The following is a 12601-nucleotide window of genomic DNA, read 5'->3' as shown; positions in this document are numbered from 1 at the left end:
AGATGTAATGCCATGAAGTTTAACAGACGTGTAGCTAGGTATGTTGAATTTATAGGGGTGGGTTGTATTTGTCCTTCATACGATAAATTAAGCTCTCAGTATTGTTATATAGAGGAACCATTGTTCTCTAAAATGATCCCTTGTGAAACTGTAGTGAAATTGGTTCATGTGGTGTGTGGAGATACCTAATACTAACGTACCATCATAGATGGATTTCATATACTGCAGCCTTCACAGACACAAATTCTATGTGAAAAATAGTTGCCCATTTAAAATTTATCTTGGTGATTAATTTTCTCGCTCCATTACGTCCCTGCCAACGGTTACCTAACTTGAGGTCTCGATATATCGTACTTTTTTAAGTGGTTTCCCAAAAATCGTATTATTCATTAGTTCAAAAAAAATCTTTTTCGCAGTTACACATCGTGAGCGATAGTTCCTGGTATTTAAGTCAATGTAAATTACCAATCAGGAGCACTCGTTATTTTGTACAACATAGTGGACTCTAATCAGCCCCGTTACTAACTCGAGTCTCTGTTTGAGATTCATGTAATGCAATACATGGTCTTCCTTCTCCCTAAGAGTCGTTAATAACTTGGGAAGTGAGTTTTCGTTGAACTTATTGCTCTAAAACGTAGCGATAGATCACAGTGCAGGGTGCAGGTCATGAAGCTTATTAGGATATGCAAGGTGCACCTGTGTGAGACTAATCTGGAACTCCAGAAAAAATCTGTGATTTCTCGTCACTGCAGCCATTGGAGCGGACACCTCCCAAAAAGATTTTGTATTTTAAAATATATGATAATGACACCAAAAACAACTCACACAAACACAGTGATGCAAACAAAATACACATACCTCATAGATAGTGCTAACCAAACACTACAGGATCCTTCCACACAAGGTGCAATTAGTGTCATTTATACAATTATTGTAATCAGAGAGATTGGCTTATATTAGATAAGCTTCACATGATATTGTGTGAAACCGAATTTTCGAGGCCTGTCAATTAATCGTTGCAAGTGAGACATCAGAGTCATAAATATAACAGACTTTCCACTCTAAAGGCATAGTGGGTTAGTGTAATAGTCTACCTTGTAGAAGGTCAAAGGTTCAAATCTCGCCAAATGCACAGTCAGCTTTTGGCTGTGGCCGTGGACCAACTCAGAGCACCGGGCAGTGCTCCAGTAAAGGAGTTGTACTAGTTTATTTGTGATGTATAGCGTCCATCAATATCGTACCCATGGCGCACTCTTATTGGCGAGTGCGCTGAACATGTACGACCATTGAAACGTCCCCTTTGAAAATTATGAATGACAGTACTGGAAAACTTCAACGTTAATTGATTTTCAAACAGCTGAGCAAAACTGATTGTACTCAGTCAGCTATTTCTCTCTTTACTTATTCTGATCAACACTAAACTGACACACAATATTTATAGCGCGACGCAATCTGACTTACAATAATCCCTACAAAAGAATGGCCCTGTCTAACAATAACCTATACCTTTCATGAATCACTTACTTCACAAAAATCTTCGTTACTCGAACTACTGCAATACAGCGAGCGCAAATACTGCCAGCTAAATAAAAGATTCTAACTACTGAAGGCATTAACTACTGACACGCACAGTTAGCAAATGAAAGATTTTGATAGACAACAAACAATGTATTTACCTTAATAATTTCCTAAAGTCATTATATATATATATATATATATATATATATATATCAGTTCATGACATCCAGTCTTACAAATTTCCTTTTTCTGACGGGCACACCTCCAGATCGTCCGCTCTGAAAACTCTGGCATCTCTCTCCCCACATCCACCACTGCTGGCGGTTCACCTCCAACTGCCCAACGCTACGTACTGTTCACATCCAACTTCCCAACACTACACAAGCAAATATTCCAACAATGAGTCCAACTAGCCACAGACTGCAGTCAGTGATTTTCATACAGAGCACTATGTGGCGTTACCAACATAAAAACCTAAGCAGTCTGCTTACATAGCCCCCATGCTCTCCACAAAAAAGTTTGCAAATTGTTTTGGGTAGTGGACAACACTGATTTGAAAAAATTTTCATAACTACAATAACAAAGATATAAATACACACACTTATTGATACACTGTTGGTCAAAAGCAAAAATTGTCCTCACAGTCCATAAAGACAGTCCTGAACATGCATCACAGTAGCAATTGCAGTTTTTTGACAAAGTCTGGGCAGTAAAAGAAGATGCATGCAGAAGTAGTGGATTTCCATGCAGTCTTGAAGAAGTAGTGTAGTCCTTCCAACATGCAGACAGGTAATGGGCCACAACAGAGCAAACCCACAACAGAGTCTGTCGAAGTTTTGAAGAATATTGGTAGGTAGGTCATCACATTGCAGACCCATTGTAGTCCTGGTAGAGATTATGGTATTGATGGGCCACCAAAGGTGCAGACCCACTGCAGTCCTTGTAGAAATAATGGTATTGGTGGGCCATCAAAGGTGCAGAGCCACTGTAGTCCTTGTACAGATGGCCAGCAGCCATCTGTTGGGACTGTGCAGGTGCCCAATCACCTTCGAAGAGTCTAGTGGATAATATAGCAAAACTATAAACCACCACTTGTGCACTCACAAACTTTTTGGAATGTCTTTAGAACCAGCAGTGCTGTTAACGAGTCCATTGCTGAATTAACAACAGACATGCGAGCACTAAAAGTCATTTTTTTAACTTATCACATATTGTGCATATACTATGATCAATAAAAAAGTGTGCAGTGCAATGAAACTTAATTTGAAGAACTGGTGTCTATACAATTAAAAATGTACGGTGTAAGAATACAAATATAAAGATACAGAATACATCATTAAAGAACATAAAAATATAGATAACATCTGTAAAACTACAGGCTTTACAAAAGAATAGAAATAAGCACATACATCAGTGTTACAGGAATTATAGCATAAGTAAATAAATGAGAATATTCAAACATTTATTTGACATATGATCATTAATGAAAAACATAACAGAGTAAATAATATCTAAACATTTTTCCAAAGTATTTGAGGATAACAATTTTCCTCATCATAGTGAATGTAGCTTGGTATTAGAAAAATTCTACAACATAATTCTTATCAAACAAACACATACAGACAGGTAGAACACAAATAGACAAGGTTACACAAACATATAGCGGAATAACACAAATGGAAAGGATAGTGTTTGTTTTCAGTATAACATTTAGTACTGCAGTATTTTTGTATTTGATTTGCAAACAAAATTTTCTTTACTTCTCAGAGATCTCCATAGTTCATCATTTGTTTCCAGGAAAATCCTACCTAAACCTTTTGTTCCTAAACCCAACTTTTTTGTTCATATCCTCTTTCAAAATAATTATTCTTCGATATACACTACTTGTATTTTGTCAAACTTTTTAATATAGCTTCTCAATGCATTTCTTCCAATTCATCACAAACCATTCTCTTATATAGCCTACCCCCTCTTAAGATAACTTAAATCTACTGAGCTCAGATACATAAATAGAGAATGAGGCACAATTAACACAAATAGTAATGACAAAAAATGCAAATTTGCAAAGCAATCCGCTGTACATCCAAATTAGCAAAGCAAATGCAACATCACAACTAATATAAGTAAATGTGCAGCAACAAGAAAAATAAATTGGTAGTAAAACTGGCTTAATACAAAGAAAAATTCAGTAGAACAATGCCTGGTAAACAGCAGCAGCAAAAGCAATAAACCATACCTAAACATGACAAAGCTCAAGCAGAAATAATATTAAAGTAAAGATAGGAAATGTCTATTTAAACCTTAATACCCCTGTCACATCTTAACACTAGAGTGATGCATCACAATAACTTACTCTACCAAACAAGTTACCAAATCGTTGAAAATTTATGTATGCAATTCCTGTGAAGGGAAATGTCTATTTGTGCTCCCTTTTTTTAAGAAAATAGACCATAAAATTATTATTTATTGCAGCTGTAGACAGAAAACAGTTATATTAGTACATCCATTAAATTTTATTTTAACCAATGCTGCAGTGCAGCTGGAAACTAGATATTAAACAAAATAGGCAAATATATACACAAAGTAAGCCACGAAACTTAATTCACTAGCCATATGGCCTCTCCTAAGGCAGTAACAAAATCTCTCAACTAGACAGACAGTCATAATCAGGTGTATAGACGTAAAATATTTCTCATTTCATTAGGCATTTCAGTAAATATCAGAATGTATGAGCTCCAAACTGTAATCATATGTTTTCAAATATGAGCGTGTATTATTTGTGATGTTTTCTACAAATCAACCTCGGTAGCCAGGTTAATGGCCTCTTTTTTCTCCACCTATGGCTCTGAAAGGCACACAGTAATGGCTTTTTTTTCCCAGGCGACCGTCACGCAGCTGGGCGTCCACAACGCATTACATAAAGATCACCTACCTTCTTTACTGAAATATTTACAACAGCTGTTTCCGCTACAGTGACAGTTTGATGCAAATAAAATTTCACAGGTCGAAAAATTACAGTAGAAATGTGTAGAAACGAAATCTCATGAGTAGAAGTGTTGTGATACATTCATGCATGTGCACACATGTCATAACTCTTAAAGTAGGATTCTTCGTTTCTAACATCCTTTCCACAAATCAGAGTCTCTAACCACTACTAATTATGCCTTACCTTGTTACACATATACGTATTCAACACTTCTTCAATATTTCATCATAATAAATACATAGCATAATCAAATTCCTCATATAGCATCACCTCATTGATCATAAACATACCTCAACAGCATATTACACATTGTCATTGTAATAATATCATTATAGTACATCAATCAAATCTCAAAATCGTCATAGCTTCCTCCAATAACCTCGCTTCAATAGAGTCATCTGCCTCAAACGAAGTTCAAAAATTAGTATCCCTTACCAAATACATCATTCAAAGCTCACATAGTATCACAATGGTTCCGAAAAAATATGAACAGTTCACGAAGTACAGACAAAATACAATTTCAAAAGTGTGAATTAATTTAACTGTGTAATTACTTAAATATGTGTCACTGACATAGTAAAAAAATGTTTGTCTCTCTTAAATGATCAGATAGCTGTGTAATTCTGTGTTAGAGTAATGCGGTACCGATGTGTAAAGTTGTATAAGCAAATACCATATTAGTTAGGGCTCCTTGCAGTTGCCATACACATGGTACACAAAGTAAGTGTGTACCCCCTGAGTATTAATGTAATTATACCCTCCGATGTTACAAATTACAGCAATTGAATGAAATGTGTCACCAGAAGCCTTACTTGTATCTTTGTAATTCAAGAATCTTTCAGAAAAAAGTTTTAAGTACAAAAGTTAATCACTCAAATGCATTTCCTGTAGCGTTAAACTGTGTGTCTCACTGTAAGATAATTTCTGTCATTACTTGACAGTAAAAACGTGCCAAGTGTCGTAATTATCGTCCTTTGTAAGCAAGGTTCTGCAAAGTCAATGTACTTACCTCATCATAAACAAATATGAAATGCTATGCGTATAGATATCGTAGTTATTATGCTTATTGCCCTGATCAAGAAAGTACTGTACTGTAACATATTGTTGTGCTACGCAAAAGGCTGTCTCATTGTAGCTATACCACAAAAATTATTACTAAAACATGTTTTACTTTCCAGAAGAATACAGAAAAACTGTGCAGATATAAAACAGATACAGCAGAAAAGCAACAATGTAAATTGCGTCACTCGTTAGTAGCATCGTGATATAATTGTGTAGCTGTCAAATTAACCAAATACTAAGTCATCTGTAATCTCTCAGAAAGTACTTTAATAAAGAATGTCTTTTCAAGTAAACCTAAATGTTGCATGAAAGTCTCATTAGTAGTATATGTTCTAGGTATGTAACCTTATAGTCGTTATGTAATCGTGCAACTAACAAGCTAGAATGTACACACAATAACACTGTGCCATCTGTTCACTATAATAATGCAATCGTACTTACTGTCTAAATAAGTTCGCTAGGTTCTTGACTGGATAGTTACCTTCAAAACTTTGCTGCATGTTAACAGGTTCTAAGTGTGACAAAGCGTACTAGTAACATGAAGTAGAAATCTCATAGCAATGACTAAATCAGAAAGCAAATTATCTCTCAATAAATGGTTTTACATGTGAAATGTGTAAATCTATACTCTTCCTAGTACGCAAAATTTCAACTTCAATGCAATTATCATGTGGTATACGTCAGATTCTGTTAGGTCCATTGTCAATCAGAAATAATTTGTGACTCAAGTGTTTCTTCGTATGTGACAATGAATGAGCTTTAATGAGAACATTCTGACCAATATATAGGTTCTTTGCATTTGCTTTACAATGTAGTTTTCTCCTTTTGTCTGTAGCAAACTTTATATTTTTAATTGCCGAATCAATTATGTCTTTGTGTCGTGTGTTTACGTGTATTCGGAAATGGTACAACCTCTCTGATTCTGTTTGGTGGATCCTCATTCTTCAGTACAAGAATAGTTGGTAAACCAGTGGAGTAATGAGGCATTTCATTGAGCATGTTATCAAATAAGTGTAAATCTCTGTCCCAATACTGATGCTTGCTGTGACATTTAAGTCTGCAAAACTTATTGATTTCTTTCATAATCTGTTCAGATGGGTTACAATGTGGTGAGTACAATTAAATAAAAACAGGTTTGATATGACGATTCCGAAGCATGTTTGACGAAACAGCAGATCTGAATTATGGTCTGTTATCTGAAACGACTTAAGCAATGTGTCCAACTTTATGTAAGAAATTTTTAATAAAGGTGTTGGATACAGACCGTCCAGTGGCTTTACTTAACGGTGTGAAAGAAACAAATTTTGAAGTAAGTTCAGCAGCAACTAAAATGTACTAAAATCCATTCGATGTTCTGACAAGGGGTCCCAAGAGATTAACAGCAGCAAATTCTTTTAATTTAGAAGAAATAATAGGAAACAACGGAGCATGATATAAGATGGTAGATGGTTTAGCTTTTTGACAAAGTTTACAAGTAGACAAGACTCTTCGAATTCTCTTTTCCGTATTGTTAAAATAACAAGTCGTCCAAAGAATACAGTAACATTTTCGTGGACCGAAACGTGCATAGCTGAAATGAATGTACCAAATGAGCTTATTAACAAAATCGTCAGGAAGCAAAGTACCCATAGCTTGTCATCAACAGTGCAATGTTTGAAGAGTATGTTGTTTCTAACCAGAAAATAATGATGAATCTGCATGTGTGTCTTTTCATACCATTTACTTTTGATGTCCTTCCAAATGGGATCCTAATCTTGTTCATGAACAATGTCCTTTAAAGATATGGTGATGAAGTTTTCAAAAGCGACTTTCTGAATGTAAAGAATACTGAAATTTTTCTCGAGGTTGCCTTCTGTGTTACTTTTCTTAAGCCCAGCCGGTGCAAGTGACAGTGCGTCCACAAAAATGTTCTCCTTGCCAGGAATGTAGACTATTGTGAAGTGGAATTCTTGCAGAAACAATGCCCAACGTTTTAACCTGTCATGATTTAATCTTGAAGACAGTAAATTTTAATGCACGATGATCACTGTATACTTTTACGTGTTTACCAGAAAGAAAGAAACAGAATTTGTCAAATGCCCAAATGATAGCTAAAGCTTCTAATTCAGTGATGAAATAATTCTTTTCAGAATTTGTTAGCACCTGGCTAACAAAAGCGATGATTTCTGAACAATAGTGTCATTTCCTATGACTTCTTGAAACAAATGGACACCAAGACCAACTTTAGAAGAATCCGTGCTAAGGCAGAATTCTTGTGACAGATCTGGATGAGCTAGTACTGGCGACTTAAGTAGCGCTTCTTTCAAAGAATTGAATTCTAACTGTGCCTCTTCGTCCCAGTTCAAAATAGTATTTTTCCAGTGAGAGAACAAAGTTTTGGTGTTAGTAGAATTTGCATATTCAGAAAACGAAGGTAAAAATTTACAAGACCTAGAAAACTGCGAACTTGTTTTTTTGTGGATGGAACTGGAATAGCTCTGATTGCCTCTAACTCTTCAGGATCTGGCTGAATGCCTTCAGAAGAAATAATGTGTCCGACAAACTTCACCTTTGTCCTACCGAATTCAGACTTTTCAAGTTCACTATAATTCCAGATTCTGCAAAAATATGTAGCACACTGTTGAGGATGCAATAATGTTGTTCCCATCAGGGTTCTGCTATTAGAATATCATCCACACATACGGTGACGTATGAAGAACTTAAGTAATACGGAATTTAGTCCACGAATGAATGTTCAGACCAAAAGGAAGTTTTCGATTTTGATAACAAACAACGAAACCAAGAAAATCTGTGTATTTTCTACATTCTGGATGAAGTTCGATCTGATAAAAGCTGGATTTGAGATCAATGAAAGACAACACTTTTACACCATTAAAATTTTGAAGAAATTCTTCCAACATTTGCGCTCTCTCTCTTTCAGGAATAATGATAGTATTGATTGTTTCGAATTTAAGACAAGCCTGATCGATCCATTTTTCTTCTCAACAACATGTAATGGATTGTTGTATGAGCTTACTGCAGGCTCAATAATGCCCTCGTCAAGCACAGATTGTATTTCTGTTCTATCATGGTCCCTATAATGTGCCAGAATTACGTATGGTCTAACACAAAATTTAGTATCCTCATGAACACGAAATTGGCATTGAAATCCCTTGATTGTTCCTATTTTGTGGGTAAAAACTGTGTAATGTGCTTGTAAAATGTCAAAAAGCTCCTGCCTATCAGTGTCATTAGAGTTCTCAATTGTTTAAATTTTATTCTGAATTAAGTCATTAGTATAAAATATGTCATTGATATCATCCCTGTCAATACTTGCAGAGTGATTGTTAGTGTCAAGGTCCGTGTAAAGTTTCGAACTGTTGTCTAACAAGAGGTATAGCTGATTAATTTCCTTGTCGTGGCTTGAGAGCAAATCTTCAAATTTCAAAGCTGTTGACTTACTTTCTTCCTCTTAACTTATTTCAGCATCGCGAAAGTTTAAGACCTCTTTGAATTCATTCAAAAAGTCTACTCCCAATATAATTTCCGCCGACGATGATGGAACAATAAGAAAGTTCATTTAGAATCTCCGGCTTTGACAAAAGAATTCTTAGTTAGTTTTGCTGGCGTACATCTACACTTTTTCCAAAAATTTCACCTTGTAATTGAATCTTAAGCAACTAAAGTGTAGGGCAATCATTCAATTTGTTACATTTGCTAAAAGCTGTTTCACTAATTACTGAAATGGGACTGCCAGAGTCAAGTACTGCCGTAAATTTCATGTCATTTACTGTAATGTGAATTACAGGATGTGCAATGTTGTTCTGTTTTACGTCGTGTTCCTGGAGTAAGATGTCCCTAATGTAAGTAATTAATAGCCACGGCAGCCACATCGTCAGCTTCATAAGTACGTTTTGTGGCTGCCAGCAGTGTGAGTAATTGTCTACTGTCTCTTTTTTTGTTGTCGCGCGTCGTTATTGGGATTTAGAGATGTAGCATCTACAATTTCAACTTGTCGAGAGGACCGTGCTCTGTTTGAATCACGCCAATTTTGGTTAAATTCTAGCCTATTGTTAAGATTATATCGTCTGTCGTTTTGGTGGTAGTTTCCAAACTTTCTTTCTTGTTGGACATGTGATGGAGAATTTCTCCCGGAATGGTAACTGCGCAGTGGACTGTTGCGACTGAAGTTATTCTGTCTTCCTGGATAATAATTATTTTGGTTCCCATATTGTCCTTTTCTCTTATTGTCTCTGTTATAGTCATTACCGTGGAGAGGTGATCTTTCCCTGCAGTTATTATTACTCTGCCAACGGTTCTCATACGGGTAGTGTCTATTTTGGTCACGATTTGTGTCATAATAGTAGTCTTGTCGTGTCCAGTTATTGTTTCTGTCGTTACGGAATTGTGACAGTCGTGATTTGTAATGATTGTTTTCCTGTTTTCGCATCCCGTGACTGTGTCAATTTCTAATTCTTGTAAAAGACCCTGAAAACCTTCGATGTCGTCTTTACAAGTCCTGCCGTCGTACCTTGGGGTGGCTGATTCCAACATCGCTCCACGTTACACATTAATAGCATTTGTGAAGTGACCCACCATGGCATCGCCTATAACTGAGCAGCTGCTGACAGCAGATGTGGCAACACTGTAGCGGCAAGTGACAGTTGTGAACTATCAACTAATTTTAATCGGACTATACTCGAAACTTTGATGTCTTAGGGAGAGATAAAATATTTCCACCAGTTTCTGTAGTGGTGGCTGCATAAGTTTACTAACATCTAAGAACCACAGCAGAATATTTTCTTCTTCCGCTTCTTCTTTGTAATCTTTTTCTTTAGTGCATGAGCATGTGATGTTCTTACTGATAAGAATTGCGCTAAGTAATATACTGACCGTTTCCGCATTCTCTACTCCTGTAAACAGTTTTCGCCTTATCAGAAAATACAGTTTGCTGCTTGGCGATTGGCAATTTTCATACTGGAAGAGTACATAATGGTGTGCTGTCTACATGCCTCAGTACATAGTGAATTTATTTTACAGCTGCTGCTTGCTTGGCATCTGCTCAACTTAGTCCAGGCCCAAAATACTTATAGTCTGAGATATGCAGCTCTGTAAATGGAAGAGATAAGAAAGTGGCTAATGGCTCTGAGCACTATGGGGCTCAACATCTTAGGTCATCTGTCCCCTAGAACTTAGAACTACTTAAACCTAACTAACCTAAGGACATCACACACACCCATGTCCGAGGCAGGATTCGAACCTGCAACCGTAGTACTCCCGCGGTTCCGGACTGAAGTGCTAGAACCGCACGACCTCCACGGCCGGCCATAAGAAAGTATCGAGACATAAAGTCAAGATGAATATGATGATATTTAATAAACCATTCAGCCACTTTTATTAAACATTTCGGCGAGGAGCAGGTATTTGTACTCATACTGACACAGACTTGATACAACACACTCTTGTATGCCAATGATGCTCAGGGAAGCTTCTTGAAGCCGAAATGATCATTTTTGTCACGAAATACTTGAAAATCAAGAATGATAGTTTCGCTTTGAACTGATACCGATATCTTTAGGTTATAAAGCAGTTGTACCACACATAGAATGATCGGTGTTAGAGGCGTATAGTCAAATATTCTGTCACATAAAATGAATGCACAGACTGTAGTGTTTGAAGGGTAATTTGTTGCTGATTCTATCTCGTCATACATGAATCAAGCTTAATTTGAGTGTTTCGTTCTGTCTGCAACACTCAACAACTGCAATCAGCACCAATTTTTAAGTTGTTTTGGATTCAGCATACAGACGGTGGACCCTCCTTTTTCATAGTAGGGGTGTCGAAACTTGCATTCATATCATATAACAATGAGGATATCTCACTCTCTCAGTCTTGCTGTAAATTATGGTAGTGATAGAATTCAAAATTGAGAAAGCCTGTAACATTTATCGAAATACAGTCGTCAAATATACTCGATTCTAGACTTGAATTAGATCTTTTCCTCATCAATAATGCCAAAACAATGCACCGTGGCGACTCAATTTGCGTCAACGACTCTGTAGCTGAAGGCTGATGGGATGTGGTTGCTAATACAGGAGTGTAGCAACAGAATTAAGTACTGTACTCGCAATAGGTTAAGGATACAGGGTACTTTTCTGACCCAATATTATTTAAAAATCAAGACCTATTTCTTTCAGGCACTGTTTATAATATTTTTTGCTTTTTGGTAACCACACCAAGAATCTGCTCCTTTAGGGCAAAGTCCATGAACAGGATGGTAATCTGTGGAGAACTTATGAAAGTAGGTGGCCCATACAGCTTTTCTCATTGCTGTAACATCGTTCAGAGGTGCCGTTTGTCTAATGGCCAGCCCATAATAACGCTGAAGAAGGTCTATTTAAGTTTCCATCAATCTGCCTCGGCCAGACAGAGATTTTCCATCACAGTTCAACTTTCCTTTCATTTCTCTTCGTAGCCTCCTCAATCTAGTGCCCATCCTCTTTTGCACATGTCCACAACACTCCAGTTTTTTACCAATGGTATCTTCATAAACATTGAACTGATTAATTTTATAGAAAGCTTTAGAGTCCCTATCGCCTAGATACTTCATGTATCTAATATATCTATTTGTATAGCTCCATCACACTGCATATTTCCACTGTAACCATCATAATTCTTAGAACACTGATGTTCAATATGTTCTTCAGTGTTACCATGAGAGGTATGGCAGTACTCTGATAAGCACTCAACATCAACAACTTTATCATTCTCCAGGGAATTAGCACTTGGGATACTATTCAAGGAATGATGTCCTCAACATTTCCATGTTCCATCAAGTGCAACAGCAATGTCCCTGGTTCCACTAATATTTACACTTTCTTCTACTGCATATTTCATAGATGCTTTAGACACAACCGCGAAGGCACCTAAAACTATTTTTGGGTGCTTGCTGAACCTACTGGGAGAAGGAGGAAGTCCATCAAACAACAAAACGTTTGAGCAGCATTTTTTTCCTTTTCCTATTGCATGCATTGCTTACACTAACTTCAACTTCAC

The 12601-nt window shown here is 36.7% G+C and overlaps 1 long non-coding RNA gene across 2 annotated transcripts in view; it reads left to right on the top strand.

The window, feature by feature from the left end:
* Positions 1 to 5849, top strand: part of LOC126365987 (uncharacterized) — an 84982-nt gene extending 79133 nt beyond the window's left edge. For both annotated transcript variants that reach the window (XR_007566285.1, XR_007566284.1), the window contains one exon: positions 4399 to 5849. This is a non-coding gene — a long non-coding RNA (uncharacterized LOC126365987). The remainder of the gene's footprint in view (positions 1 to 4398) is intronic.
* Positions 5850 to 12601: the final 6752 nt, after the last annotated feature.

Source organism: Schistocerca gregaria, chromosome 4 (genome assembly GCF_023897955.1).
Source record: "Schistocerca gregaria isolate iqSchGreg1 chromosome 4, iqSchGreg1.2, whole genome shotgun sequence".
Lineage (NCBI taxonomy): Eukaryota > Metazoa > Arthropoda > Insecta > Orthoptera > Acrididae > Schistocerca > Schistocerca gregaria.
This window is presented reverse-complemented; position numbering and strand designations above follow the sequence as displayed.